General features: G+C 42.0%; 1 long non-coding RNA gene and 1 pseudogene across 1 annotated transcript; one reads left to right on the top strand and one right to left on the bottom strand.

Moving 5' to 3' along the window:
• Positions 1-37: 37 nt before the first annotated feature.
• LOC123937124 lies at positions 38-27,436 on the top strand. The gene is made up of 3 exons (XR_006817414.1): positions 38-343; positions 12,968-13,038; positions 27,374-27,436. It is a non-coding gene; the product is annotated as an uncharacterized LOC123937124 (long non-coding RNA).
• LOC123937123 lies at positions 19,532-20,042 on the bottom strand (annotated as a pseudogene).
• Positions 27,437-27,484: the final 48 nt, after the last annotated feature.

Here is a 27,484-nt window from a genome sequence, read left to right as displayed (position 1 = left end):
GAGGAGGGGTGTGTGTCCCTTGTGGCAAGGGGGCAGGCGTTGTGACAACTAGGAAACCGAGAACGAATGCCAACACCTCGGCAGAAGGGCTTGAAAGGCATCTGGTTTCACTGCGGTTCTTTGGAAAACTCACAGGGCAGTGTTCTTCGTGACTGCACAGGCGTCTTGTGATTCCTTGGGAACGTCGATTCATTCGTTTGACAGATATTTCCATGTTTATGGAGGACCTTTTGTATGCCAGACACTGCGCCAGGCATTGGCGCTGCAATCCGGACACAAATACACGTGATTTTGGCCTTCACGGAACTTACAGTCTAATAAGGAAAAGGGAGCAAACAAACAGGTAAACAAGCCAATGAAACAAGAATCACGTCAAGGACAGAAATAGACAAAGTGTGGATATAGAGAATAAGAGGAGGTTGACATTAGAGAGGGAAGGTTGTTGTAAGAGAACTTTATAAGATCCCATTCAGTCGGAGACTTGAAGAGTGAGAAGGAAATCAGTTAGTCAGCCGAGGGACCTGAAAAGCGATAACTATTCTGGGCAGAGAGGACAAAGGTCCTGAGGTGCAATAGTTGGACATTTTGGGAGAACAGAAAGAAAAGCAGTATGGCTCTAGCCATACTAGACGGGCAGAACAGCATGACATGAGGTGGACTGAGGTCAAACCATATACCCAAGTCTTCGAGTTTGCATTACGTTTTAAGTGTAATGGGATTCTACTGAGGCATTTTAAGCAAGGAAATAAAGGGATCTAGTTTATACTTTACATCACAGATGAACGTGTAGAGAACAGGTAGAATAGGCTATTAGGAAACTGGTGAGGAGACCATCTTGGATGAAATTCAGGGTGGGAGATGACCTGGTTTAAGCTACGGTGATACCACTTAAGGGAGGGGAAAGCAGACAGATTGAAGATATTAAAGGGAAACTATAAGCCTGTTTTGACATATCAGGTATCCTGCTCCTGGGACAGCTGTTCTGAATCCAGTTCGTTAACTACTCTATTTAGAGACTGATTATAAATTGGTGACCCACAAATTCTGGTAATGACCTGAAGGATTATTAAGCTGGATTGAGATTCCATTTTCATGGGCTTCCTAGAATTTTCTTTCTTTCATTAACTTTTTATTGAATCATAATATATATGCAGAAAAGTACACACATTCCAAGCTGTGTGTGCACCCTGATGAATTTTCACATTCCAAACACACCTTTGTTGTATCCAACACAGCTCAAGAAACAGAACATTAGGGGTTGGGAGACGGGGAGGGAGTTATGGACATTGGGGAGGGTATGTGCTATCGTGAGTGCTGTGAAGTGTGTAAACCTGGAGATTCACAGACCTGTACCCCTGGGGATAAAAATACATTATATGTTTATAAAAAAAAAAATTGGAAGGGGAGGCGAACCTTAAAAGACCATTATGGACTCTGAAAAACAACCTGAGGGTTTTGAAGGGGCGGGGGTGGGAGGTTGGGGGAACAGGTGGTGGGGAATAGGGAGGGCACGTATTGCATGGAGCACTGGGTGTTGTGCAAAAACAATACTGTTACGCTGAAAAAAAATAAATTAATTTTAAATCATTAAAAAAAAAAAAGAAAGAAACAGAACATTATTAACACGCAGGAACCCCATCATGCCTTCCAGTCGCTGCCTGTCCTGTCAACAGCACAGACTTAGTTCTGCCTGTCTTTGTACTTGACGTATATAAAATCATTAAGTATTCTTTTGTGTTTGGCTTTCTTACTCGACTTTATACTTACGAGATTCTTCCATACTGTTGCATGTAGTTGTAGATGATTCATTTTATTCCATTTTGTGACTATACCGTAATTTATGAATTCATTCTGTTGAAAGACATTAGAGTAGTTTCCAGTTTAGAGCTATGACCCATAGTGATACTGTGTACATTTTAGTACATGTCTTGGCCTTTTATATTGATGGAGCATTTTGGTGGCCAAAGTTTAAATACAGTTAAGTTACTTTTTTTTTTTTTAATTTTATTCATTTATTTGACAGAGAGAGAATACAAGAAGGGGGAGCAGCAGGCAGAGGCAGAGGGAGAAGCAAGCTCCCCACAGAGCAGGGAGTCCAATGTGGGGCTGGATCCCAGGCCCCTGGGATCATGACCTGAGCCAAAGGCAGACACTTAACCAACTGAGCCACCCAGGTGCCCCAACAATTACGTTACTTTTGACTGTTCATCAATAATGTAGTACCATGTATTGTAATATCTCAAACATTCAGACCAGGTAATGAAGGACTTTGCTCTCACGAATGTGAAAACTTTTGGCAACAAAAAGAAATGTTGAGGGGCACCTGGGTGGCTCAGTGAGTTAAAGTCTCTGCCTTCGGCTCAGGTCATGATCCCAGGGTTCTGGGATCGAGCCCAGCATCGGGCTCTCCGCTCAGCAGGGAGCCTGCTTCCTCCTCTCTCTCTGCCTGCCTCTCTGCCTACTTGAGATCTCTGTCTGTCAAATAAATAAATAAAATCTTAAAAAAAAAAAAGAACTGTTGATGTGGGAAATTTTAAGTTTGGAAACCTAAAACATTTTGAATTATGCTTAGCATTTTGACCTTCTTTTTAAGTTCTTACGGATTGCATGCCCACCATTTCAGAACATCAGGACGATGCCAAATCCTTTTATTCTAATAGACTATAACCTACAGTCATATGATAAACAAGATCAATTAGGTGGCCCTGAAGAAATGCGAATGTTTGATGTTATTTCAGTCCTTGGAATTACATTTGAAAACCTTACCACTGGGACATCTGGGTGGCTCAGTCCGTTAAGCATCCGCCTTTGGCTCAGGTCACGATCCCAGGCTCATGGGACTGAGCTCCCCGTAGGACTCCTGGTTCAGGGGAAGCCTGTTTCTCCCTCTCCTTCTGCCCCTCACCCATTGATGATCTCTTTCATGCTCTCTCAAGTAAATGGTTGAAAAGAAAACTGTACCGCTCCATATCTTGCCATAGTTGATAGCAAACGACACCAGTAGTTTACTTCTTTTGAATTATATGCTAAGGCTGTTTGAATCTCTGAAGCTAAATGTAGTACAAATGTACATGAACTCAGCATGAGGGACCACTCTATAATGTCCCAAAGAATCAAGTGAACACAACACTCCATGCCTTCATTAAGGTGAGCTCCATTGTATTTTACTTTATATTTTAAAGAATTCAGTGGTTTGATAGTAGTGACTTTCGGGAAATTATTCCCAAGACCGGTCATGAGATTTTGGGCAAGTGGGTGGCATGGGGACTTATAAAATATAAAATGAGGACATGTGAGTCTTGAGAAAGCCATTTGAGATTTGGGCTAATGAACCACCAACATGAAACTGTTAAAAGGTAAACAGAGGCATAATAAACATTTCAAGAGTTTATTTGAGCAAAAATCAATTGGAATTGGGCAGCCCCAAACCAGAAATTGTTAGGAGTGCTCCACAGATAGGAGCTAGAGGCAAGACTTTATAGAGAAGAGAGGAGAGCAAAGCAAGGAAACTATCTGGCTCTAACTTAAGCAGCTACTTTATTTGGCAAAGTCTGATTTGCTGTTTGTGATTGGCTTTCCTTAGGTTTTTATTTCTTAACCTTTAGGCAATACAGACTTGGGTTTTGATTTTCTAGTGTTACTAAGGCATTAATGCCATCTCACTCAAAAATAAAAACAAAAAACACACAACTTTTTTTTTCTTGTTAATTTGTCTTTCATCAGTTTAATTTTTAGGTCCCCAGCCAGAGAACCTCGGAGAGTAGAGGGAAAACATTCTTTCTTCTCCTACTTTAGAATCAGCAATTTTCCAGGTGACTGTCTCTATGCTACTTCTGGCCTCTTGCCTAAGCAGGAGCCTGGAATTATACTGGGATGTATTTTTCCACAGTTCAGCCTATTCTCTCTGTTAGGTCCCCCAATAACGGGTCCGTGATTAAAGAAGCGAGACTGATACAAAGCGAAGGTCAAGCAAAGCTTTATTTCGCACCAAGCTTCAAGAATCAAACCTAACGTTCGGGGCCGCACCTCTTACAAGAGAGGGTGACCTTTCTCTGTTTCACAGACTAGCTTTTAAGGGCAAAGGCCATGTGGTTGGGCCTGACACGCACAGGTGGCCAATGAGATTGTAACACACAGAGGAAACTCCACAGTCATGCTAGGTCACACATAAGTGACCAATTATATTACAATTTACCCTATAGTAGACATTTGACCTAGCCTATCACCTTGGTCAGAATTGGTGCCCAAAAGGTGACCAAAGGGTGGGACCCATACTCCTTGGTAACTAGGGAGACAGTATGCATCCCCCCACTGATCGAATGTCTCCACCTGGCCTGACCCACCCTTGTATTTGGGCTTTGTTACCTGAGGCTGGTTTCCCCGGACTTGTTTTTCCCTGGAGGAAGGGGGCAGGGACAGTTTAAGGGTTAAACAACAAGGTGGAAACGCTCTGGCTAAATAGGTCCTTACACTCTCCAGAATTGCTAGCCCAGATGTCCTTTCTCTGTGTTACTAGAAGAGCTTCCAAAACACTGACCCAAAGAATTTTAAAAATCTTTAATTATTGGGGCGCGTGTGTGGCTCTGCTGGTTGGCATTACCTTTGGCTCATGTCATGGTCCTGAGGTCCTGGGACCGAGTTCTGCATTGGGCTCCCTGCTCCGTGGGGAGCCTGCTTCTCCTTCTGCCTCTTCTTCTGCCTCCCGTTTGGCCTATTTGTGCTCTGTCAAATAAATAAAATCTTTTTTAAAAATTAAAAAAATATATATTTATTTGTTATTAAAGGGGGCAGGTACAGAGGGAGAAGAAGAGAGAAAATCCTAAGCAGACTCCATGGTTAGCATAGGGCTCCCCTGACTCCAGGCTGAATCTCACTGACTGAGCCACCCAGGTGCCCTGACTCAAAGAATTTGTAAGTTTTTTCCTTGGACCCAGTGAAACTTGCAGCAATGATTTTACTTTAGAATATAATGTTGCTTTTTCCCCCCCATGTATAATTTTCCTCCACAAATACAGAATAAATGAGCTTCATCTAGAACTAGTAGTATAGAGATTTGAATTACCTTTCCATTTCCACCTCTGACTTTTCTATTTGACCTTATTTAAGTATTTAATTTCACTATACATCATTCCTTTTTTCTTTTTTTTAAGATTTTATTTACTTATTTGACAGAGAGAGACAGTGACAGAGGGAACACAAACAGGGGCAGTGAGAGAGGGAGAAGCAAGCTTCCCACTAAGCAGGGAGCCAGAAGTGGGGCTTGATTCCAAGACCCTGAGATCATGACCAGAGCCTAAGGCAGACATTTAACTACTGGGGTGCCCCACCATGCATCATTCTTATACAGGGCCATTATGAGGACAATTATATTTTATAAGTGTATTGCAGGAAAGGTTACAGCAAAATTGGACTTTATTACTTAAATCACAAAAGCTCAGAATCAAGGAAATAAATTTGGTAGTCATTACCACCACTTGTCAAATATTTCTCACTCTCCACGATGCCGGAGCTTCTGGCTCCTTTGTGGGTGGTGCTATGGGAAGGGGAGGTACCTGTGACTAGTTCAGATCAATGAATTTGTAAGTAGGATTTCTGAGTTGGAGCATTAATCTTCCTTGGCATGACCCTCCAGGGCCCACTTCTGTCTGCCATTGCAACCCACACTGTTCTAGATCATGTCCTCTCCATCAGTCTGGATCACTGAGTGACGATGAAGAGCAGAATTCTGCTCCATTACATAGCATGAGCGAGAAATAAACCATCATTTTTAGCCACTGATTTTGTTTGTTATGGTATCTTGAGCTAATTTAACCTAGTCTATCCTGATGGATGCAGAGAGTAGCTCCAACTTAAAATCATTTGACTAGGGCACCCTACTGGCTCAGTTGAAAGAGTATGCAGCTCTTGATCTTGTGGTCATGAGTTCAAGCCCATGTCAGGTGTAAAGATTACTTACATAAAGCTTTTTAAAAAAATAAAATAAAATCATTTGGTTGAGGTTTTCTTGGGCAATTTTAGTGAAAGAGAAATGTGTGTTCATTTTTTTCAGTAACTTTTTGTGAAGTTCCAGCTGTATATCAAGTACTATGTATATTAGGCTCTGGGTTTATAGCAATGAATGAACAATATAAACATGATCTCTGCTGTTATGAAAATTAGGAGGTGGGAGAGTAAATAATACACATGTATCTAAGTATAATGAATGCTAAAATGAGAAAAGTATGGGGCATCTGGGTGGCTCAGTCGGTTAAGTGTCCAACTCTTGATTTCAACTCAGGTGTTCATCTCAGGGTTATGAGTTCAAGCCCCATATTAGGTTGGGCATGGGGTCTACATAAAAAAAAAAAAAAAGGTATGGCGTTCTCTAAATATTATCCTAGGAGTCTTGTGGCTCATCTTCTTTCTGTCTCTGCCTCCCTTTTAACTTAGGGATATTCAGTTGCTGAATATTATACAAGTCTACGTAGAAAGAGTAAGAAGGAAAAAAAGAATTTCTAACTCTTGAGAGGTATCTTGTAATCAAATAAAATGTTCCTTGCATGGGTCCTGAGTCTAGACTCCAACATCACTTTTGACCAGTGTATGGCGTCAGATAAGAAGCTAACTTCACTGTGCCCATTTCATCAGATTAAAAAATAGCACTAAGGGCGCCTGGGTGGCTCAGTGGGTTGAGCCGTTGCCTTCGGCTCAGGTCATGATCTCAGGGTCCTGGGATCGAGTCCCGCATCGGGCTCTCTGCTCGGCGGGGAGCCTGCTTCCCTCTCTCTCTCTCTGCCTGCCTCTCTGCCTACTTGTGATCTCCTGTCTCTCGCTGTCAAATAAATAAATAAAAATAAAAATAAAAATCTTTAAAAAAAATAGCACTAAATATAACCTGTCCTGGCCAACTTATGTAACTGCTGCAAGAATTAAATTAGGTAGAGAATGTAAGCGTCCCATAAAAATAAACAGTGTTATTACTCTGAAGATTTTACAGTACACTGGAGGAGGCTATAAACAGTCAGTCTAAAAAAAAATAATGAAAACATTTGGTCCACCTATAAAGCAAACTATAAAAAAATTAATATGGCACCCTTCTAGTTATGGGAAATAGTACAGATTAATGCAATGAAAATTACACCTTCAAGAATCTAAAACTCCGTGTCTATTGCTGAGTAGTAGCTGCTAATGTCCTGTTACTAGGATCTGGCTGAAACAGGCCACAACTTCCCTCATAATCTTCATAAAGAGCATTCAATACATTTATTGTCAGTGGAATGAAGTGAACATACAAATTAGTAGACTTATTCCAGTGGATAAAATCCATGCAGTATCACAGAAAACTGCCATCATCTTCAAAATCTGTAATGTCTGAAGTGCATATGCTTAAAAGCTATTAGAAATGATACCTAATTTCTTAAACTCATTCCTCTTTTCTGAGTCTCATTTAGATTAAAGTTCAGAATCTTAGGGTAACATTGTAAGAGATGATGAAAGGCACACTTGTCACTGGTTGTGAGGCAACCAAGAGTATGAGTTACTGGCATGTACAAACACACCTCCCTATTTTGTACAGAGTGGGTGTAGGTGCTGAACTACTCCTCCATTGGTCAGTTTCTCCACCAATGGCAGCAAAGAAAGTATTCTTTTTCAGCTAATTAGCATATGCTGGGAAAGTACCCAGCGGCATTTCTTTCCCTGGAAGTGTTAAATATAGACTTTAAAACCAGGCTTAGCATTTACCACTTAAAAGTTACTTTGGAAAAAAAAAAAAAAAAAAAAAAAAGTTACTTTGGCTTTGGGTGATCTAGATTTTACAAACAAAAATTCTCCGGGAAAAGTTTTTCAAACTCAAATAAACTAATAGCATGTTATGGTTCTGTTATAGAAAGAAAGCAAAAAACATTTGTTTTTTTGAAGATGCTTTAATATAAAGAAAATAGGAACTCACACTCCTCCTCCAGGTTGAAACCAGGTAAGATTTCCAAAGGTCAGAAAGGACAAAAGGGAGGGGCGCCTGGGTGGCTCAGTGGGTTAAACCCTGTGCTTTCTGCTCAGGGCATGATCCCAGGGTCCTGGGATCAAGCCCCCACATCGGGCTCTCTGCTCAGCGGGGAGCCTGCTTCCCCTCCTTTCTCTCTGCCTGCCTCTCTGCCTCCTTGTGATCTCTGTCTGTTAAATAAATAAATAAATAAAATCTTTAAAAAAGGACAAAAGGGAAAAAAAAAAAAGGTATTCTCTACGGCCACCCTACCTTCACAAAGACCAGGGAACTTGCAGGAAGCTGGGAGCCATGAGGAGAGCAGAGTTATAGCAAAAGGAAAAAGGGGAAGGGAACTGAGAGAGGGACATCAGCCTGCTCACCTGAGAAACCACCATATGGCCTAAAATGTGACCCAGTGAAAACAGTAAGGAAACAGGTGCTTAATGCTCTTTGGTGATGAACTGTATTTAACAGCATAATGCAAGGTCACATAATATTTTCTACCTGTTCTCTCTTTCCCTGGATTCTCCCTCCTCCTGATGAATCCCACACCACTGTTGAGTAGTTTTCATCTTACCGCGCTGTTCTCCCAAAGTTTGGGTAGCTTTCCATTTCCAGCAGGGGGAAAGAAATCCTGAGCTTCCAAGGCTTGTATTCAGACCTTTCCATGGCCCACCCTTGCCTTTCTCCAACCTTATGACCCACCACTTCCCTAAGTGGACCCTTATTCCACCCAAACACATCATTTTCTGTACCTGCCATGAGTGTTCTTGCCTCCTTGCTTCCTTGCCTTTTTAAAAGGCAAATCTTTATTTTCTCCTCTTCGTTTTCTTAAATCTTCAGAAGTGGGAGATTTAAAGTGAAAGTTTGCCATGTGATTACTCTCACTGAAGAACCAATATAGTGCTCGCTTCGGCAGCACATATACTGAAGAACCAATATAGACGATCACTTCAGGTTACATACCCAAATCATTATCGCTTGCGGTAGCAGGGTTCTCCAGAGAAAACGAACCCAAAACAGGGGCGTGTGCGTGTAGGTGGAGAGAGAGAGACTGAGATTTAAGAAATTTCATCACCCGGGGCACCTGGGTGGCTCAGTGGGTTAAGCCGCTGCCTTTGGCTCAGGTCATGATCTCAGGGTCCTGGGATCCAGTCCCGCATCGGGCTCTCTGCTCAGCAGCGAGCCTGCTTCCCTCTCTCTCTCTCTGCCTGCCTCTCTGTCTACTTGTGATCTCTCTCTGTCAAATAAATAAATAAAATATTAAAAAAAAAAAGAAAGAAAGAAAGAAAGAAATCTCATCACCCGATGTGAGGGCTGGCAAATGCAAATCCAAAGGGAGGGAGCAGACCATGGGTATATGTGAAGAAGTAGTCAGGGCAGAAGAAAGAGTAAGCACCAGCGTCCTGCCGCGCAGTGGCCGGCTGGAGACCCAGGGAGGAAGTAAGGTTGCAGCACAAGACCCAAGGCAGTCTGGATGGAGACAGAATTCCTTCTTCCTTAGTGGATGACAGTGTTTCTTCCTTAAGACCTTTCACTGACTGGATGAGGCCCCCGACATTATGGAGAGGAATCTGCTTTACTCAAAGTCTACTGATTTAAGCATTAATCCCATCTAAAAATACCTTCAACAGAGACATGGAGACATGATGTTGGACCAAATATCTGGGTACCTTGGCCTAGTCCCACTGACACATAAAATGAACCATCGCACTCACCGATGCAAATGTTTATTCTGTCCAAGAACTGTTTTAAATGCTTTACATGTAGTAATTCACTTAATCTTAATAAGCCTATGAGTTAGGGTTACTATCATCATTCCCATTTTACAGAAGAGGCACAGAGAGGTTAAGTAACTTACCTGAGATCATATAGCTTACAAATGACAGTGCTGGAACTTGAATCCTTGCAGCATGGCTTCAAAGTTCATTAACAGCTATGTGATTTATCTCTCAAGAAAAAGAAAGTGAGGGGCGCCTGGGTGGCTCAGTGGATTAAGCCGCTGCCTTCGGCTCAGGTCATGATCTCAGGGTCCTGGGATCGAGCCCCGCATCAGGCTCTCTGCTCCGCGGGGAGCCTGCTTCCTCCTCTCTCTCTGCCTGCCTCTCTGCCTACTTGTGACCTCTCTCTCTGTCAAATAAATAAATAAAATCTTTAAAAAAAAAAAAAAAAGAAAAGAAAAAGAAAGTGAAAGCACAACTCATTGATGCCTTATATGTTCTTCCCACTGGCCCCATAAACATCTTTGTTTCCCTGCCATAACATCTGTTAGATGCGAGTGTTTACAGAAAACTCAAGTATGTTCCCGAAGCAGCCCTTTGATGTAGGTAACATTATCCCTGTTTTACAGATGGAGTAAATTTTGAGGCACAGAGAGGTTAATGACTTGCCCTCAACCACACAATACTGAGAGGAATAGCAGGGATTTGAACCCAGGACCCTCTGTCTTCAAAGCATATCCCCTTCCCACGCTGTCTGTACATAGTTCATCGATGTGTTAAATATGCTCCTACTCACCTCTGTTTTAAAAACTTAAATTATTTTAACAAAAATTGGCTTTACCGATTGCTTAACAAAAATTAGTCTTCTGTTTTAATGTGTTCCACAAGTGAAATACCTGTACCTATGTGCATAAATTTCTGACTAATAAATTTCTGACTAAACTTCATGCACCAGGAAAGAACAGAGATTGCAGATAAAGGAAATGGAAAGAAAAGGCAGGGGAGGGTGAAGAGCATTTTCTGTTTCACCAGGTAGAGATTATACAGTATCATCTGCTGGGGGGCTTCCATGTTTAGAGAAATACAAGCGGAGAACACAGCACTCTGTGGCACTGAAGGGGGAGAAAATGAGCAGTTAGAGCAGAATATAAATTGAACCTGAGGGGTGAATTTGCTCTCATTGGGAAGGAAGGCATAAAACAGAAACCATCCGTTTTGCAATGTTGGCTCGCTCTGCTGGATTTTTAGCTGAGTTTACTTTCCGTCTGTTTTTCAGTGACTGATGTAGAAAGTTTTATTCCAAAAGAAGGCTTGATTTCCTAACTGGGCCCAAGAGCAGGCGGAGCAGCCCACAGGTTTACTGTAGATAAAGATCATAGTAGGAGAGTCTGCCACCCAGGACCTTTCACCTCTTCCTTCTTAACTCATTGACTGAACAGGGAGCTTGGGAGAGAAGGACCAGAAGTCTTTTTGCCCTACCAGCAGTCAATGTGTCAAAGAATTTTGGAGCTGGGAGGTTATCTTTGGATTTATTTCCTCCTCTTCCTCTCCCCTTCATTTTTCAGAGAATTCAGTGCAAACTCTGAGAGGCGATAGGTCTTGCCCAAAACCACAGAGCTGACAACTACAGACTGGGAGTAACTATAAGCCAAACTTCTAGCATCCCAGTCAAGTGCTAAGTGCATCTCTTCACACCATGTGCAATCGTTACTCCTAAGAACAGGCAACAAAGCCAGAGATCTATCAAGGATATGCCAAATGGTAGAAAGGTTGTGCAAAACTAAGGTGTTTCTTTACAATGCCTGTAGGAAAGACACCAAGACTGTAGGTAGGATTGACTCTAAGCAATACTGTGAAGTAATTAAAGTATGAATTCAGTGGCCTCATACTCGGCTTGTCTGAGAGGCTATGTATTACAACAGTGGAGAACAAGACTCTGAAGACAGCCAGCTTGTTTCAGTTCTGGCTCTCCATTTGTGAGCTGTGACCTTGGGCTAGTTGCTTAACCTCCCTATGCTCAGTTTCCTTGCGTGGAGAAGGAGATGGTAGTATTTCTAAAATCATAGTTTTAGGGAGGATTCCATAAACTAACATGTGGGAAGTACGTAGAGTCATTCCTGGCTTTAGACAGCCTAGTCAATGCGAGGACTTTTTTTTTTTTTTTTAAAGATTTTATTTATTTATTTGACAGAGAGAGAGATCACAAGTAGGCAGAGAGGCAGGCAGAGAGAGAGAGGAGGAAGCAGGCTCCCCGCTGAGCAGAGAGCCCGATGCGGGGCTCAATCCCAGGACCCTGAGATCATGACCTGAGCCGAAGGCAGCGGCTTAATCCACCGAGCCACCCAGACGCCCAATGCGAGGACTTTTGACTAATCACTGCCATTGCCTGTAACACCCTACCTTGCTCTAGGCTTGCTGGTTCTGGCAATGTCCCAGCTCACAAAATGTCTCTGTTCTTCCTCCTCTTTTCTATTGCAGCTCTCTCCTTAGTTGTTCAGTAAATGGCTGTTCACTCATTCAAATAATACATATTTAGCGCATCTCCTGATGTGCCAGAAACTGTTCTGAGAACTGAAGATTACAGCAGTGAACTAAGCAGACAAAATTTCTGTCCTTGTGGAACATACTAGAGAAAAGAAGATAGAACAACAGAGATAAATATATTCTTTGCTTTCTGTAACAATGAATGGTCTGTAGAAAAAAGAACAATGAATAATGGGATAGAGCAGGGAAAATGTGCTATTTGAGGTGAGAAAGCCAGGGAACACTTTTAGAGTCAGGGGCACCCAGGGAGAGAGACCGTAATAGAAGGGAGGGAAACAACTACACATATTTTTGAAGAAAAAGTACTCCAGGCAGAAGAAAGGACAGGACAAGCACAAAGGCTCTGTAGCCGAGTGGCAAGGAAGCCAACACGACAGGAGCATGGCTAGTGAGTGAAATTAAGCAGAAATGTGGCTGGAGAAATACTGGAATCTGTAAGGCATTATACACCAAGATTAGAAATTGGGATATTACTCTCATAGTTGAGAAGACCCTGGCAAAGAGAGCAGATGAGTGTCAGGAACGGATTTATGATTGAAAGGGATCACTCATGTTGTTATGCAGAGAATAAACTGCGGAGGGCCAAGAGGAGCAACAAAGGAACAAGCTAAAAAATTCTCCAGGTGGAGTTGAAGAAGAATCCAGGGTTTTACTTTAGGGGAGTTAAATTTGTGATGCCTAGTCAACATAAAACGAATATTTTGCATAGGCACTTAAATACATTCATCTCTTCTTCTAGGGAGACATGATTTTTGGAGTCATCAGCGTGTGCATGGAACTTAAACCCACAAGGACGAGACCACGTAAGAAGTAAGGAGAAGAGAGGAGGTGGGAGGCCAAGATACTGAGATTTTGCAGGGTGTAGAAGTTGGGAAAAAGAAGATGATTGAGCAAAGAGACAAAGAAGGAGTAGCTTTGAGGTAGGAGGAAAAACAACAGAAAGTGAGAGAAGGGCAGTATAGATTTCAAGAAGAAAGGTATAAGCAGCTGTTTCAAATGGAGCTAAAGATTAGGTGAGCTGAGGCCTTTGGTATGCAACAATAGGTAAATAATACATGTGTCTAAGCCCAAAGTCAAGAAACAGAGAGGTATACTCGGCATCAGACAAGTATATATTACCCAAATTTCAATTCCTTAAAATGTAGGTTGCTCTTTAGTTATTAGTGGCTTCTGACATTTTAAATCTGTTTTCTAGTTCCCAACCAATTCTATCTTTATGATAGCTTATCTCCAGTTCTTCCCTTCTTGTACTCACATGCGGTTGCCCTATCAAGGGTGCCCTCTCAAGGGTAGAGTCTATTTCTGCACACCCTTGAATCTGGGCTAGGCCTGTGACTGCTGTTAACCACTAAAATACAGGGAAGCAACATTGTCTCGATTCCTAGCCTTTTAGAGAAAGGGCAGTTTGCATGTCCTGCCTCCTGGAAGCCTGCCATCATGTAAGGTACATCTACAGGGAGAAAACAAAACAAGTTTCCGACATTTCTTATTGCAAGTAGCTAGTCACTTACATATGTTTTATAAAGTTCCGTTCTGCAGTTTCCATTTTTTTAAGATGGTAGGTACAAGGTTTGGTTTATTCTCCCGTCAGCTGATGGACATCTAGGTTAGGACATTTGGGGCTATTACGAAGAATGCTGCTATGAACATTCATGTACAAGTTTTTGTGTAGACTCATGTTTTCGTTATTTTGAATATATACCTACAAGTCAAAGCACTGGCCGTATGGTAGCAGCTACACATCTTTGAATCACTTTTCCTGAAAGAATTTTTTTTTTAAGTCTGAATCTGTGACACAAAATTTATAGGGCCAGACTTCGTGGAAAATGCAAGTCGTCCTTCAAAATACAGCATGTTGGAGCAATTACAAACACACTAGTACATCGTTGAAAAACTCATCAATAAAACCTATCGCAGAAAGCATAAAATAAAATAGAAAGGAAGCTAGGAATAGAAAATGTGTTGGGTTAATGGAGATGATGTTATATGCTTATGCCTGGCTCCTCCTCCAAACATTGTCCACTCTCCCCAGGTTATCTCTGCTCTGCTGCTCTGGCCTCTACTGGAGACAACTCAGGGGACCACTGTCTCCTGTCCTGCAGGTCTCTGGTTACTCCACAGTACATTACGGGAGTCTCCCTGACTACCTACCTAAAATAGCTCTCCTTCTCCTCTACCCGTTTGCATCCTCAGAGCACGGATCACACATTGGATGTTTACCCATTCATTCATTTAGTTATGTCTGCCATTCCCCAGACCTCCATGGGAGGTGGATTTTTGTTGAAGTTGTAATATCCCCCCAGGCACCTGAATGGCTCAGTAGGCTAAAGGTTTGCCTTCTGCTCAAGTCCTGGTCCCAGTGTCCTGGGTTCAAACCCTGCATCGGGCTCCCTCTCAGTGGAGAACTTGCTTATGTCTCTCCCTCTGCTGTCTCTCCCCTGCTTGTGCTCTCTCACTTTCTCTGTGTCAAATAAATAAAGTCTTAAATAAATAAATAAATAAATAAACAAATTGTAATATCCCCAACACTTAAAGCAAAGCAGTATAAATCTGTCAAATGAATGAATGAATGAATGAATGAATGAATCCTCCATTTCCTGGCAAAGCCTTTGCTCCATTGAGCACTGCCCTAGGGGAAATTATATCAAGCAAATACCAGGCGTGCAAAGTTGGCTACCATAAGGAAATCCCAGGGAACATAAGTGGGTCCACTGCCAGTCATGCAAGCAGAAAAGGAAATAGAACTAAAAATTACCTAAATACTTCCGTTCTCACTTTGTGGCATGGTTTCTGCTGCTTTCCCCTTCATCTGTCTCTGTCCTTTATATCTCTCAGCGTTCGCTCTTCTTGACTCTGTTTCACATATTGTGTGGCACAGAACAGTGTGGCTGGTGTAAAAATCCCAAATCTGGTTAATGCAGAAAGAGCTCAGCCTGGTTAGCTCTAGGGGAGTGCTTTCAAAAATTCTACATTTTTAGGGCAGGTACCTACAGGCTTTCCCCTCCAGGTTTTCTTCCTGACTACTAGTCTCCTTGATCTGTTCTTAAAGTCTTTCTTCTCAACTCTCTTCATTTCTTTCACATTTGCCTTCACTTTTTCCATCTTCTTGAGTCCTTAAAACTCAAGGACTGATGGAGACAGCTGTAGCAAGAGATGTCTGTACTTTTGTGTCACTTTCTATATTCTGCCACATCTTTTGGTTCTGTTCTTACCTCCTCAGTTCAGTTATATCAAGCAAATGTTTGTGGAGCCACCTGTGCTGGACACTTGCTAGACCTTGGAGACCCTTCTGCTTCTAGTATTTCACAGTCACCATTCCACTCATTTATGTCATAACCGTAAGCTTCTTGAAGTTTCTCCACTCTGAGAATAGCTTGCACATAGATGGTTGTTGTTAATGTGGGAAATGAATTAAATTGAATTGATAATCAACCTGGAATCTGTTTTCTTTCTTCATTCCTTTTTAATGCAATCTGTGTCTGCATACTCTAAGAGATACATATTTAGTCTTTGTCCCCAGTTCCTGAAACAGAGCTCCCAAATCCATTAGAATTTCCTGAGTAATAGGAGTCACCTCTTGTCTGATGAAATGACTTTTGGTGGGCCCCTCCATAGCTTCAGGCCAAGACTTGATTTGAGGGTTGGGACTTTCAGCCACACTTCCAGCCTCCAAGGAGGGGAGAGAGCCTGGGGGCTGAGGTAATCACCTATGGCCAAGGATCTCATCAGTCATGCCTAGATAATGAAGCCTCCATAAAACCCAGAAAGTTGGAGTTTGGAGAATTTTCGGGCTGTTGAACACATGGAGATCAAGAGGAATGGTATGCTCCAAAGTGGACTGGAAGCTCCATGTCCTTTCTCCCACACCTTGCCCTATACATCTCTTCCAGCTGACTGTTCTAGAGTTACATCCACTTATAATAAACCAGTAACCTAGTAAGTTAAATGTTTCCCTGAGTTCTGTGAGATGCTTTAGCAAATGAACTGAGCCTGAGGAAAGGGTTGTTAGAACCTCCCACCTCAGGGCTCCTGAGTGGCTCTGTCCATTAAGTGTCCAACTCTTGATTTCAGCTCAGGTCATGGGTTCAGGTGTTCTGAGATTGAGCCCTATGTGGGGCTCCATACTGAGCACAGAGTCTGCTTGAGATTCTCTCTCCCGCTCCCTTTGTCCCTACACTACTCTCTCTCTCTCTCAAATAAATAAATGAAATCTTAAAAAGCAAAAACAAAAACAAAACAAAAAACTTGCCATCTCTAGCTGATTGGTCAGAAGTACAGGTGAAAAGCAAAAGTGAGAACAGACTTGTGGGACTGAGTCCTTAACCTGTGGGGTCTGTGCTAACTTTGGGTGGTTCATGTCGGAACTGAAATGAATTGTAGGATACCTACTTGTGTCCAGAGAGTTGGAGAATTCACTGGTATGGAGAGGAGCCCACGTATTTGATGACAGAAGTATTGTGAGAAAAAAAAAAAATCACAGAAATGTGGGTAGTGTTGGCAGCTGTTACGTTTTTTACATCAAAGCTAAGCTAGAAGGCAATTAGCCCAAGAAAATACTTTAAATCAGAAATTTAATAAGAAACTTGTACACAAGGGGCGCCTGGGTGGCTCAGTGGGTTAAAGCCTCTGCCTTCGGCTCAGGTCATGATCCCAGGGTCCTGGGATCGAGCCCTGCATCGGGCTCTCTGCTCCAGGCACGGAGCCTGCTTCCTCCTCTCTCTCTGCCTGCTTCTCTGCCTACTTGTGATCTCCGTCTGTCAAATAAATAAATAAAATCTTTAAAAAAAAAAAAAGAAAAAAGAAACTTGTATTCAAAATATATAAAGAACTCTTGCAACTCAATAATAATTTAAAAAAACAATTATAGGGGCACCTGGGTGACTCAATGGGTTAAAGTCTCTGCCTTCAGCTTGGGTCATGATCCCAGGGTCCTGGGATCGAGCCCCACATCAGGCTCTCTGCTCAGCAGGGAGCCTGCTTCCCTTCCTCTGTCTCTGCCTGCCTCTCGGTCTACTTGTGATTTCTGTCAAATAAATAAATAAAACCTTAAAAAAAAACCAGTTATAAATGGGCAAAATGTCTGAATAGACATTCCTTCAAAGAAGATATAGAGGTAACCCATGAATATTACATCATGAAAAGATGCTCAATAGCATTAGTCATTAGGAAAATTCAAATCAGGGCACCTGGGTGGCACAGTCCGTTAAGCATCTGACTCTTGGTTTCAGCTCAGGTCGTGATTTCAGTGTTGTGAGATTGAGCCACGTACTGGGCTCAGCACTCAGTACGGAGTCTGTTAAGACTCTCTCTCCCTCTCTATCTACCCCTCCCCAACCCCCCTTCTCTCTCAAATAAATAAATAAATCTTTAAAAGGGGGGGAAGCTCAAATCAAAACCACCAGAAGATACCACTTCACACCTACTAGGATGGCTGTAATAAACAAAATGGACAATAACAAGTGAGACAAGGTTGTGGAGAAATTGGAACCTTAGTACATTGCTGGTGAGAATGTAAAATTGTACAGTCACCATGGAAAACAGTTTGGCAATCACTCATATTATTAAACGTGGAGTTACCCTTCTTAGCAGTTCTTAGGTATATACCCAAGAGAAATGAAAACATCCCATACAAAAGCATGTACATGAATGTACACAGTAACATTATTTGTAACTATCAAAAGGTGAAAACAATGAAAAGAACCCCAAATCCATCAACTGATGAATGGATACAGAAAATGTGGTACGTCCATACAATGGAGTATTATTCAGCAATAGAAAGGAATGAAGTACACATATGTGCTCCTACATGGATGAACCTTGAAAACATAATGCTATGTGAAAGAAGCCAGTCTCAAAATACCACGTATTGTGTGATTCCATTTATAGGAATATCCAGAAAAGGCAAATCTACAGAGACTTGTAGATTCATGGTTTCCTAGGGCTGTGGTGTATGGGAGTTTGGGGGACAATGGAGAATAAATGCTAATGAGCATAGGGTTTCTTTCTGAGGTGATAGAAATATTCTAAAACAGTGGGCACCTGGGTGGCTCAATCAGTTATGTGTCCAACTTTTGATTTTGGCTCAGGTCATGATCTCAGGGTCACAAGCTCAAGCCCTGCCTCAGGCTCTGTGCTCAGCTGGAAATCTGCTTAAGATTCTTTCTCTCTCTCCTTCTGCCCCTCTTCCCGAGTCTCTCTCTTTCACTCCCTCTCCCTAAAAAAAAAAAAAAAAAAAAAAGTACAGGTAACTGCTGATACATTTCTTTTTTTTTTCTAAAGTTTTTTTTTGTTTGTTTGTTTGTTTAAGATTTTATTTATTTATTTGACAGAGAGAGAACACAAGTAGGCAGAGCAGCAGGCAGAGAGAGGGGGGAAGCAGGCTCCCTGCTAGGCAGAGAGCCTGATGTGGGACTCGATCCCAGGACCCTGAGATCATGACCTGAGCTGAAGGCAGTTGCTTAACAACTGAGCCACCCAGGCACCCCGATACATTTCTTAATAAACATTTGCTATACATATTTTTATTTATTTTTTTTATTTTTATGGTTTATTATTATTTTTTAACAAAGGAGTTGAATGTTTTGTTATTAAACTATCTTCATGCAAGGCTGTTGCTTGTTGTGTGAAAAAACCACCAACAAGTACAGTATAATGCAAATTAAGGTAGTATTGTTCTTTATCTGATGCTATACAGCTAACAAACCTTTGTCTACTGCCAGCTGTTTCCAGTGGAAAGATTAGTATTTCAAGCCCTATCCAGGGATTGATGTAAACAAGTTATAATACTCCCTAAGGTTTAGGGTAACAATGTTTCCTTGAATTACACAATTTTTATGGCTAGTTGTTTTTTTTTAAGATTTTATGTATTTATTTGACAGAGAGAGACACAGAGAGAGAGGAAACACAAGCAGGGGGAGGGGCAGAAGGAGAAACAGGCTTCCTGCCCAGCAGGGAGCCCGATGTGGGCCTCGATACCAGGACCCTGAGATCAGGATCTGAGCCAAAGGCAGAGGCTTAACAGCTGAGCCACTCAGGCGCCATTATGGGTAGTTTTTAACAGCAGATCATTTCAGGATTCTGAACATCAGAACTGGAACATACCAATCAGAGGGCATTGCAAAACAGATGCATATTGTGTTTTTCTGCAATCATTATAAAGTTAAGGGGTATTTTCTTCCATTAGCATTGTTGCAAGTAGTTTTCTCCCACTGGTATTGCTAATAATTGCTATTTTAAATCCTCTGTGTACCACTAATTTAAGACCACTGTGCCAGACTAAGTTGTTTATTTAGGGGTTCCGTTTTCACTCCTCAGTAGATTTCATGTATTGCTCATATGCCTCTTCACTCATTAATTCATCCAGTTCTGATGGATTACTGAGAGCTATCTTGATCAGCCAACCATCTTCATAACAAGATTGCTGGCAAGTCCTGGCTTTTCTGCAAGAGCATCCTTAATTTTGGTGACTTCTCCTGGTAGAGGACAAAAGGGTTCACAAGCACTTCCACACTTTCCAAAGCACCAGCCTCATCTCTTTGTTCGGTTTTGTCCCAATTTCAGTCAGACTACAGTAAACAACATCTCCCAAAAGTTCTTGTGCAAAATCGCCAATTCCCACTGTTCCAATGACATTTTTGGTTGTTACCCATTTGTGTTTGTCTGTGAATTTATGCTCGGAGAGCAGCGCAGAGCTGGTGTGCGGAGGGAGGTGGGCGGCCACCCTCAGCCCCCGGGGCCAAGGCGGGTGGTGGTGGTAGGGTGACGTGCAGGCTGCATGCCCCAGCCAGCACGCTCCACACTGCTTACATCGCCATAGTCACAGAGATGCCTGTTTATTTTATTTTTTATTTAAGTTTTTCAGAGGAGGCAAGGGGCAGAGGGATGGGAGAGAGAGAATCCTAAGTAGGCTCCATACCCAATGCAGAGCCCTGCTCGGGGCTCAATCTCACAACCCCAAGATCATAACCTGAGCTGAAATCAAGAGTCCAAAGCTTAACTGACAGAGCAACCCAGGTACCCTGCTATACACATTTTTTTTTAATGTTCTAAAATTGATTTTGGTGATGGTTGCACGACTCTATGAATATGCTAAAAACCATCGACCTGTGCACTTTACATGGATGAGTTATATCTCAATAAAGCTGTTTAAAAAATGATATTGGCCTAACCCAGGGAACAGAATAAGGTGTGCAAGAGAAACCTGAAACAGCAGGATCAATCTTACCCTTCTCAGCGTATCAGCTTCACTGTGGGCTGGTCGGTTATATAAACACGAGGGGATAGTACTCAGAGAGATGCAAACAAAAACATTCCCAAGGATATCACTTTACACCTTTCAGGCTAACAAAAAATGAGAAATTTGGATCTTGCCAAGGGTTGGAAGTGATGGGGGGAAAAAAGGAACATACTATTTGCCCCGGCCGATGGGCATCCACCTGATGCAGCCATTCTGGGGACTAATCCAGCATGATTTGTTGAATGAAGCATACATATATCTGTGACCCAGAAATTCTGCTTCTAGAAAAATTTCTGAAGAAATTTTGACACGGTTTATACGGGAAAGAAATTTTGACACGTTTATACGGGAACAGGGCAAAGTTGTTTCCTGTGTCACGGCCAGTGGTGGACGGGAGTTGAGTTTACACCGGGTTCTCATCCCTGTGAGAGGAGACGGGTAAGATGTGAGGCACACGCCGGAGTCTGCAGCCTCTGTGAGTAGCATCAGGTTAGATGGAGGCCAAGCTGCATGGGTAACTCATTTTTTTTTTTTTAAGATTTTATTTATTTATTTGACAGACAGAGATCACAAGTAGGGAGAGAGGCAGGCAGAGAAAGAGAGAGAGGAGGAAGCAGGCTCCCTGCCAAGCAGAGAGCCCGATGCGGGACTCGATCCCAGGACCCTGAGATCATGACCTGAGCAAAAGGCAGAGGCTTTAACCCACTGAGCCACCCAGGCGCCCCTGGGTAACTCTTAAGTACATAGAGCTGAGTGGGAAAATATAAACACCTGAGTGGGAAAATATAAACACCTGAAGGAGATACGTGATACAATTCTGTTCCCATAAATAAAAATTTGCACACATAAAATATTTTTCAGGAATACGTTCAAATAAAAAGATAGCCCACTCCAATAAAAGCAGCAGTTAGTCCTATGCCTTATAAAAGGTCAGAATTTATTGAGCGAGAAAGGATGAAAAAAATACCCGGGGCACCTGGGTGGCTCCGTGGGTTAAAGCCTCTGCCTTCAGCTCAGGTCATGATCTCAGGGTCCTAGGATCGAGTCCCATGTCAGGCTCTCTGCTGGGCAGGGAGCCTGCTTCCTCCTCTCTCTCTCTCTGCCTGCCTCTCTGCCTACTTGTGATCTCTGTCAAATAAACAAATAAAATATTAAAAAAAAAAAAGAAAGAAAAAAATACCCATTAGTATGACTGTAGGGGAGATTCCTGTCTCGGGTAGAAGATGGTATCAGATGACCTAAAGCCACATAAGCCAGGAGAACTCCCTCAGTGAGGTAACAGAGGTTGCAACATTGAGGACACAACCTGAGATGATTTAGTTTCTTTACTATTTTAAGGCTCAATAGCTGGGGATGATTTCTTTGAGACGGGATTTGAACCTCGGTTCTCCGGAATTCAAGATGGTTGGTTTTGCTCTAAACTGAGGTTGAACCACTGATTCCCCAGTGATTCTTGGTGTGCCCCCCAACCCGGCCCACTCTCCCACCAACGCAGCAATGAAACATAGCCTGGTTTCCTTAAAACAAATGCACCTCCTGTTCACTCCACCACCCTAGTTTTTGCATCATTGTGCCGATGGTTCCCCACATTCCCTCACAGACCTTTCTACCTAATGTTAAAATGGACTAAGCCCGGTTCCATGCCACGAAAACTTGGTTTCATCTCTAGGCTTCACCATTTGTAGCTGATTGTTCTTGGTTATTTACCTTGTCAGAGTTTCTGTTTTCCCACATAATCAGGGATAATAATAAAACGTGTTGTAGTATTTTCCTTGCACCCATCAAACATACATATTACAGTTCAAATTATATCCTATTTATTATGTATGTTCTTCTGCTGATTTTCTTTTTACCCAGTATCTATTAAGGATAGCTTTCCATGTCAGTATATACAGATAATAGCTGTCATGCATACACGGGGGCAGAGGGTACACAGGAAATCTCTCTCTCTCTCTCTCTTTTTTTTTTTAGATTTTATTTATTTGACAGACAGAGATCACAAGTAGGCAGAGAGGCAGGAAAAGAGAGAGAGAGGAGGAAGCAGGCTCCCTGCTGAGCAGAGAGCCCGATGCGGGGCTCTATCCCAGGACCCTGAGATCATGACCTGAGTCGACAGCAGAGGCTTTAACCCACTGAGCCACCCAGGCGCCCTGGAAATCTCTCTTTTTACTCAATTTTGTGGTACACAGAAATCTGCTCTAAAAATGATCTATTTTGGGGGCACCTGGGTGGCTCAGTTGGTTGAGTATCCGACCCTTGGTTTTGGCTCGGTCATGATCTCATGGATCATGAGATCGAGCCCCCCATTGGGCTCTACACTCAGTGGGGTCTGCTTAGATATTCTCTCCCTCTGCCCCTTCCCCTGTTCTCTCTCTTGCATTCTCTCCTGCTCTCTCTCTCAAATAAATAAATAAATCTTTGTTTTGTTTTTTTTTTTAATTTTACTTATTTATTTGACAGAGAGAGAGACAGATCACAGGTAGGCAGGGAGGCAGAGAGAGGAGGAAGCAGGATCTCCGAGGAGCAGAGAGCCCGATGTGGGGCTCGATCCCAGGACCCTGGGATCATGACCTGAGCCGAAGGCAGAGGCTTTAACCCACTGAGCCACCCAGGCGCCCCATAAATAAATCTTTGAAAGAAGTAAAATAAAAATAAAAAATAATTTATCTTTTTAAAAATATTAAAGTTGATTCAGCAATATACTTGAATAATTTAAAATACATGTTAAGGGGTACCTGGGTGGCTCAGTGGGTTAAGTCGCTGCCTTCGGCTCAGGTCATGATCTCAGGGTCTGGGGATCGAGTCCCACATTGGGCTCTCTGCTCAGCAGGGAGCCTGCTTCCCTTCCTCTCTCTCTGCCTGCCTCTCTGCCTACTTGTGATCTCCGTCTGTCAAATAAATAAATAAAAATAAAATCTTTTAAAAAAAAGTTTAAAAAAAAATTTCATAGTATGATCATTATGAAATCTAGGATTGTACAATTTGATTATATTAGCAGTATGTTATTTTTGTATTTAAATAGCGTACTCGGTGAGAAAATGATCATTTTTTAAAAGATTTATTTATTTATTTATTTATTTTAGAGAGAAAGAAAAAGCAAGGGGCAGGGAGGGAGAGAGAGAGTCTCAAGCAGACTCCATGCTAAGCATGGAGCTCAGCACAAGACTCAGTCTCATGACTCTGAGATCATGACCTGAACCAAATCAAGAGTTTGATGCTTAACCAACTGAGCCACCTAGGCCCCCCGATAGAAATTATCTTAACATGAACATTTAATAAATAATTTTAGATAATATCTGTCCATGTCAATATATACTTTAAAAAGTAGACATTGCTTTTTAGAGTAGTTTTAGGTTCACAGCAAAATTGAAAAGTACAGGGAGTTCTCATATATACCATGGCCCCCTCATACATGCACAATCTCCCCCACTACCAACATCTCTCACTGAAGTAGCACATTTGTTATAGTCAGTAAACCTGTATTGACACATGATTGTAACTCAAAGTCCATGGTTTTACATTAGGGTTGACTCTTCAGGTTGTGCACTGTATGTTTTGACAAATATATACTTTTATTTTAATATAGTTGGCACACAACGTTACATTCATTTCAGGTGTACAACATAGTGATTTGTCAAATTTAAACATTATGTTGTGCTCACGACACTATTAAAGTATCATTGACCATATTCCTTATGCTGTGCCTTTTATTCCCATGACTTACCCATTTCATAACTGGAAGCCTGTATCTCCCCTCCCTTACACCCATTTTGCCCATCTCTCCCATCCCCTGCTCCTCTGGCAACTATCAGCTTGTTGTCTGCATTTATAGGTCTGATTCTACATTCTGTTTTCATTTATTCATTTTTTTAAAAAAATTCCACACATGAGTGAAATCATATGGTATTTTTCTTTTTCCATGTGACATATTTGTTAGCATAATACCTTCTAGGTCCATCCATGTTGTCCCAAATGACGCACTCTCATTCTTTTTTATAGCTATGTAATATTCCATTGTATACATATATATGGCATCATCCTTATCCATTTGTCTATCAGTGGATATTTAGGTTGTTTCCATATCTTGGATATTATAAATAATGCTACAATAAACATAGAGGTGCATATATCTTTTTGAGTTGTTTTTATTTTCTTTTGGTAAATATCCAGTAGTAGAATTAGTAGAACATATGGTATTTCTATTTTTAATTTTTTGAGGAACCTCCATATTCTTTTTCATAGTGGCTGTACCAATATACATTCTCACCAACAATGTATGAAGGTTCCTTTTTCTCCACACCCTTGCCAACACTTGTTATTTCTTATCTTTCTGATTCTACCTGTTTTGATTTCTGCCTATTCGTAAGGTGATAATCTCATTACGGTTTTGATTTGTACTTCCTAATGATTAGTGATGTTGAGCATCCTTTCAAGTGTCTGTTGGCCATCTGTATGTCTTCTTTGGAAAAGAAGGTCCTCTGATCATTTTTAATTGGATTGTTTTTCATTGTTTTTCATTGTTGAGTTGTAGAAGTTCTTTATATATTTTGGGTATGAACACCTTATCAGATATACCATTTGCAAGTATCTTCTCCATTCAATAGGGTTTGGGGGAGGGAGTTTGTTTGTTTGTTTGTTTGATGATTTCCTTTGTGGTGCAAATCAGCATTGACCAGTGATTTGCTCACTCTTGCCTAGTAAAGGAACCTCTGAGTCAGTAAGCATATTGAGGTGCTGACAGGTGCTCTGGATAAGACATGGAAACTCTGTGCCCTTCCCTCCATAACTTGGCCTATGCATCTTTTTTTTTTTTTTTTTTTTGGCTGTTCTAGAGTTGTATCCAGCAGTAGACTGAATGTTTATATACTCTTCCCTACTGTTGCCAAATTCTGAAGTAAAAATTCTAATTCTTAATGTGACAGTATTAGGAGAGGGGTCTTTTGGGGAGTAATTAAGTTATGAAGGTGGAGCCCTCATGATGAGACTTGTGCCCTTATAAAAAGGGATCACAGAGAGCTCTCTCCATCCTTTCTCCACTATGTGAAGATACAACAAGAAGTTAATAGTCTATAATCCAGGAGCACCTGGGTGTCTCAGTGGGTTAAAGTCTCTACCTTCGGCTCAGGTCATGATCCCAGGATTCTGGGATGGAGCCCTGCATTGGGTTCTCCGCTCAGCAGGGAGCCTCCTTCCTCCTCTCTCTCTCTCTGCCTGCCTCTCTGCCTACTTGTGATCTCTGTCTGTCAAATAAATAAATAAAAATCTTTTTTAAAAAATAGTCTATAATCCAGAAGAGGGCTTTCACTAGAACCTGACCATGCTGACACCCTGCTCTCAGACATCCAGCCTCCAAAACCGTGGGAAATAAACTTCTGTTGCCTATAAACCACCAGTCTATGGTACTTTTAATAGCCCAAACAGACAAAGACATACTTTATAATAAACTGAAGATTAAATAGAGCATTTCCTTAAGTCAGTGAGTTTTCTAGCAAATTACTGAGCCTGAGGAGGAGGTCATGAGAACCCCTGATTTATGGCTGGTTGGTCAGAAGTTCAGGTGGCTACCTGGGACTTGTAACTGCCATCTGAAGTAGGAGCAGCCTTGTGAGACTGAGCTCTTAACCTGTGAGGTCTGTGCTAGCTCCAGGTGGCTACTGTCAAAATTGAGTTAAATTATAGGACACCCATTTGATGTCAGAAGTATCTGAGGGGTGCCTAAAGGGTGCCTGACTGGCTCAATCAGTTAAGCATCTGCCTTCAGCTCAGCTCAGGTCATGATCCGAGTCCTGGGATCGAGCCCCACATCGAGCTCACCGCTCAGCAGGGAGTCTGCTTCTCCCTTCCCCTCTGCCCCCAACCCCAGTGGTCTCACTCTCACTCTCATAAATAAATAAATAAATAAAGTCTCTGGGAAAAAAAAGAAGAAGTGTTGTCTGAGGGGTTCCTGGCTGGCTCAGTTGGTGCATCATACAATCAAATCGACACCTAAATTAATAATCATAATTAGTTCTCTTTTGCTGCACCACAAATTACTCCAAAACTCTGTTGCTTGAAGGACAACAAACATTTATTAGTTCCCATAATTCTGAGAGTCAGGAATTTGGGAGCTTCTTAGGGTCTCTTCTTAGGTCTCTCATGAGGTTGCCGTGAAGGTAGCAGTCAGAGTTGCTGTCATACAATGGTTTGGCTGGGGCTGGAGGTCCTCTTCTAAGGAGGTTCTCTCTCATGGCTGGTAAATGGTTGCTATAGGAGGTTTCAGCTCCATACCACAAATACTCACGTGAGTATCCTTGTGACCTGACAGTTAGTATCATCCAGAAGAAGTGGTCCAATAAGGCAGAAGCCTCAATGGGACCGAGCCTCAGAAGCCACCCTCTAACACTTCTCCAACACTTCTTGCCTCTTGATGCAAGAACCACTGGGGGCTACTTGGGAGGCTGGCTACCACAGTCAGTGATGGAACGAGCATTAAAGGAATGCAGATGAAAGTGATTTTATTCTACTTTTTATTTGCAATTTAATATCAGTGCTCTTGCTTTATATCTTCTTTTGTCCCTCCAAATCTACTCTACCCTTTCCTGTCCCAAGAAGCTCACCTGTATGGACAATACCAAAGGGTTCCCTTGCCCTCTGGTTTCAGCTAAGTTCATCCAATGGGGAACCCTAGAGGGTTTAGGAAGGAAGGGAATAGGAGCATTAATTTCCTTTGCTTTCCTTTGTTTCCTTTCTTCCTCCTTCCTTCTTCAGCTCACATCTGACATTCACTTGACCTCTTAGCTTGCCTGGTGGCTCAGATTGGTCTTTAGTGGCTAGTCTTGGAGGGTTTAAAGAAAAATGAAGGTAAGATTTCTAGATACAGGAGGATGCCCTAGCCCTAAAGCTTTTTACTTACTATCTTCCACCCTTTAGGTGGACCCTGGAAAATCTGTGAATGGGTGTTCCCTACCACTTGGATGCCCACGTGATTTTGAGGTAAATATTCATGTGCTGGGATATGGGGCAGAAAAGACGAAAAGGATC

The sequence above is a fragment of the Meles meles genome, chromosome 2 (genome assembly GCF_922984935.1).
Source record: "Meles meles chromosome 2, mMelMel3.1 paternal haplotype, whole genome shotgun sequence".
NCBI lineage: Eukaryota > Metazoa > Chordata > Mammalia > Carnivora > Mustelidae > Meles > Meles meles.
The sequence above is the reverse complement of the archived record's forward strand: the minus strand, read 5'-3'. Positions and strand labels throughout refer to the sequence as shown.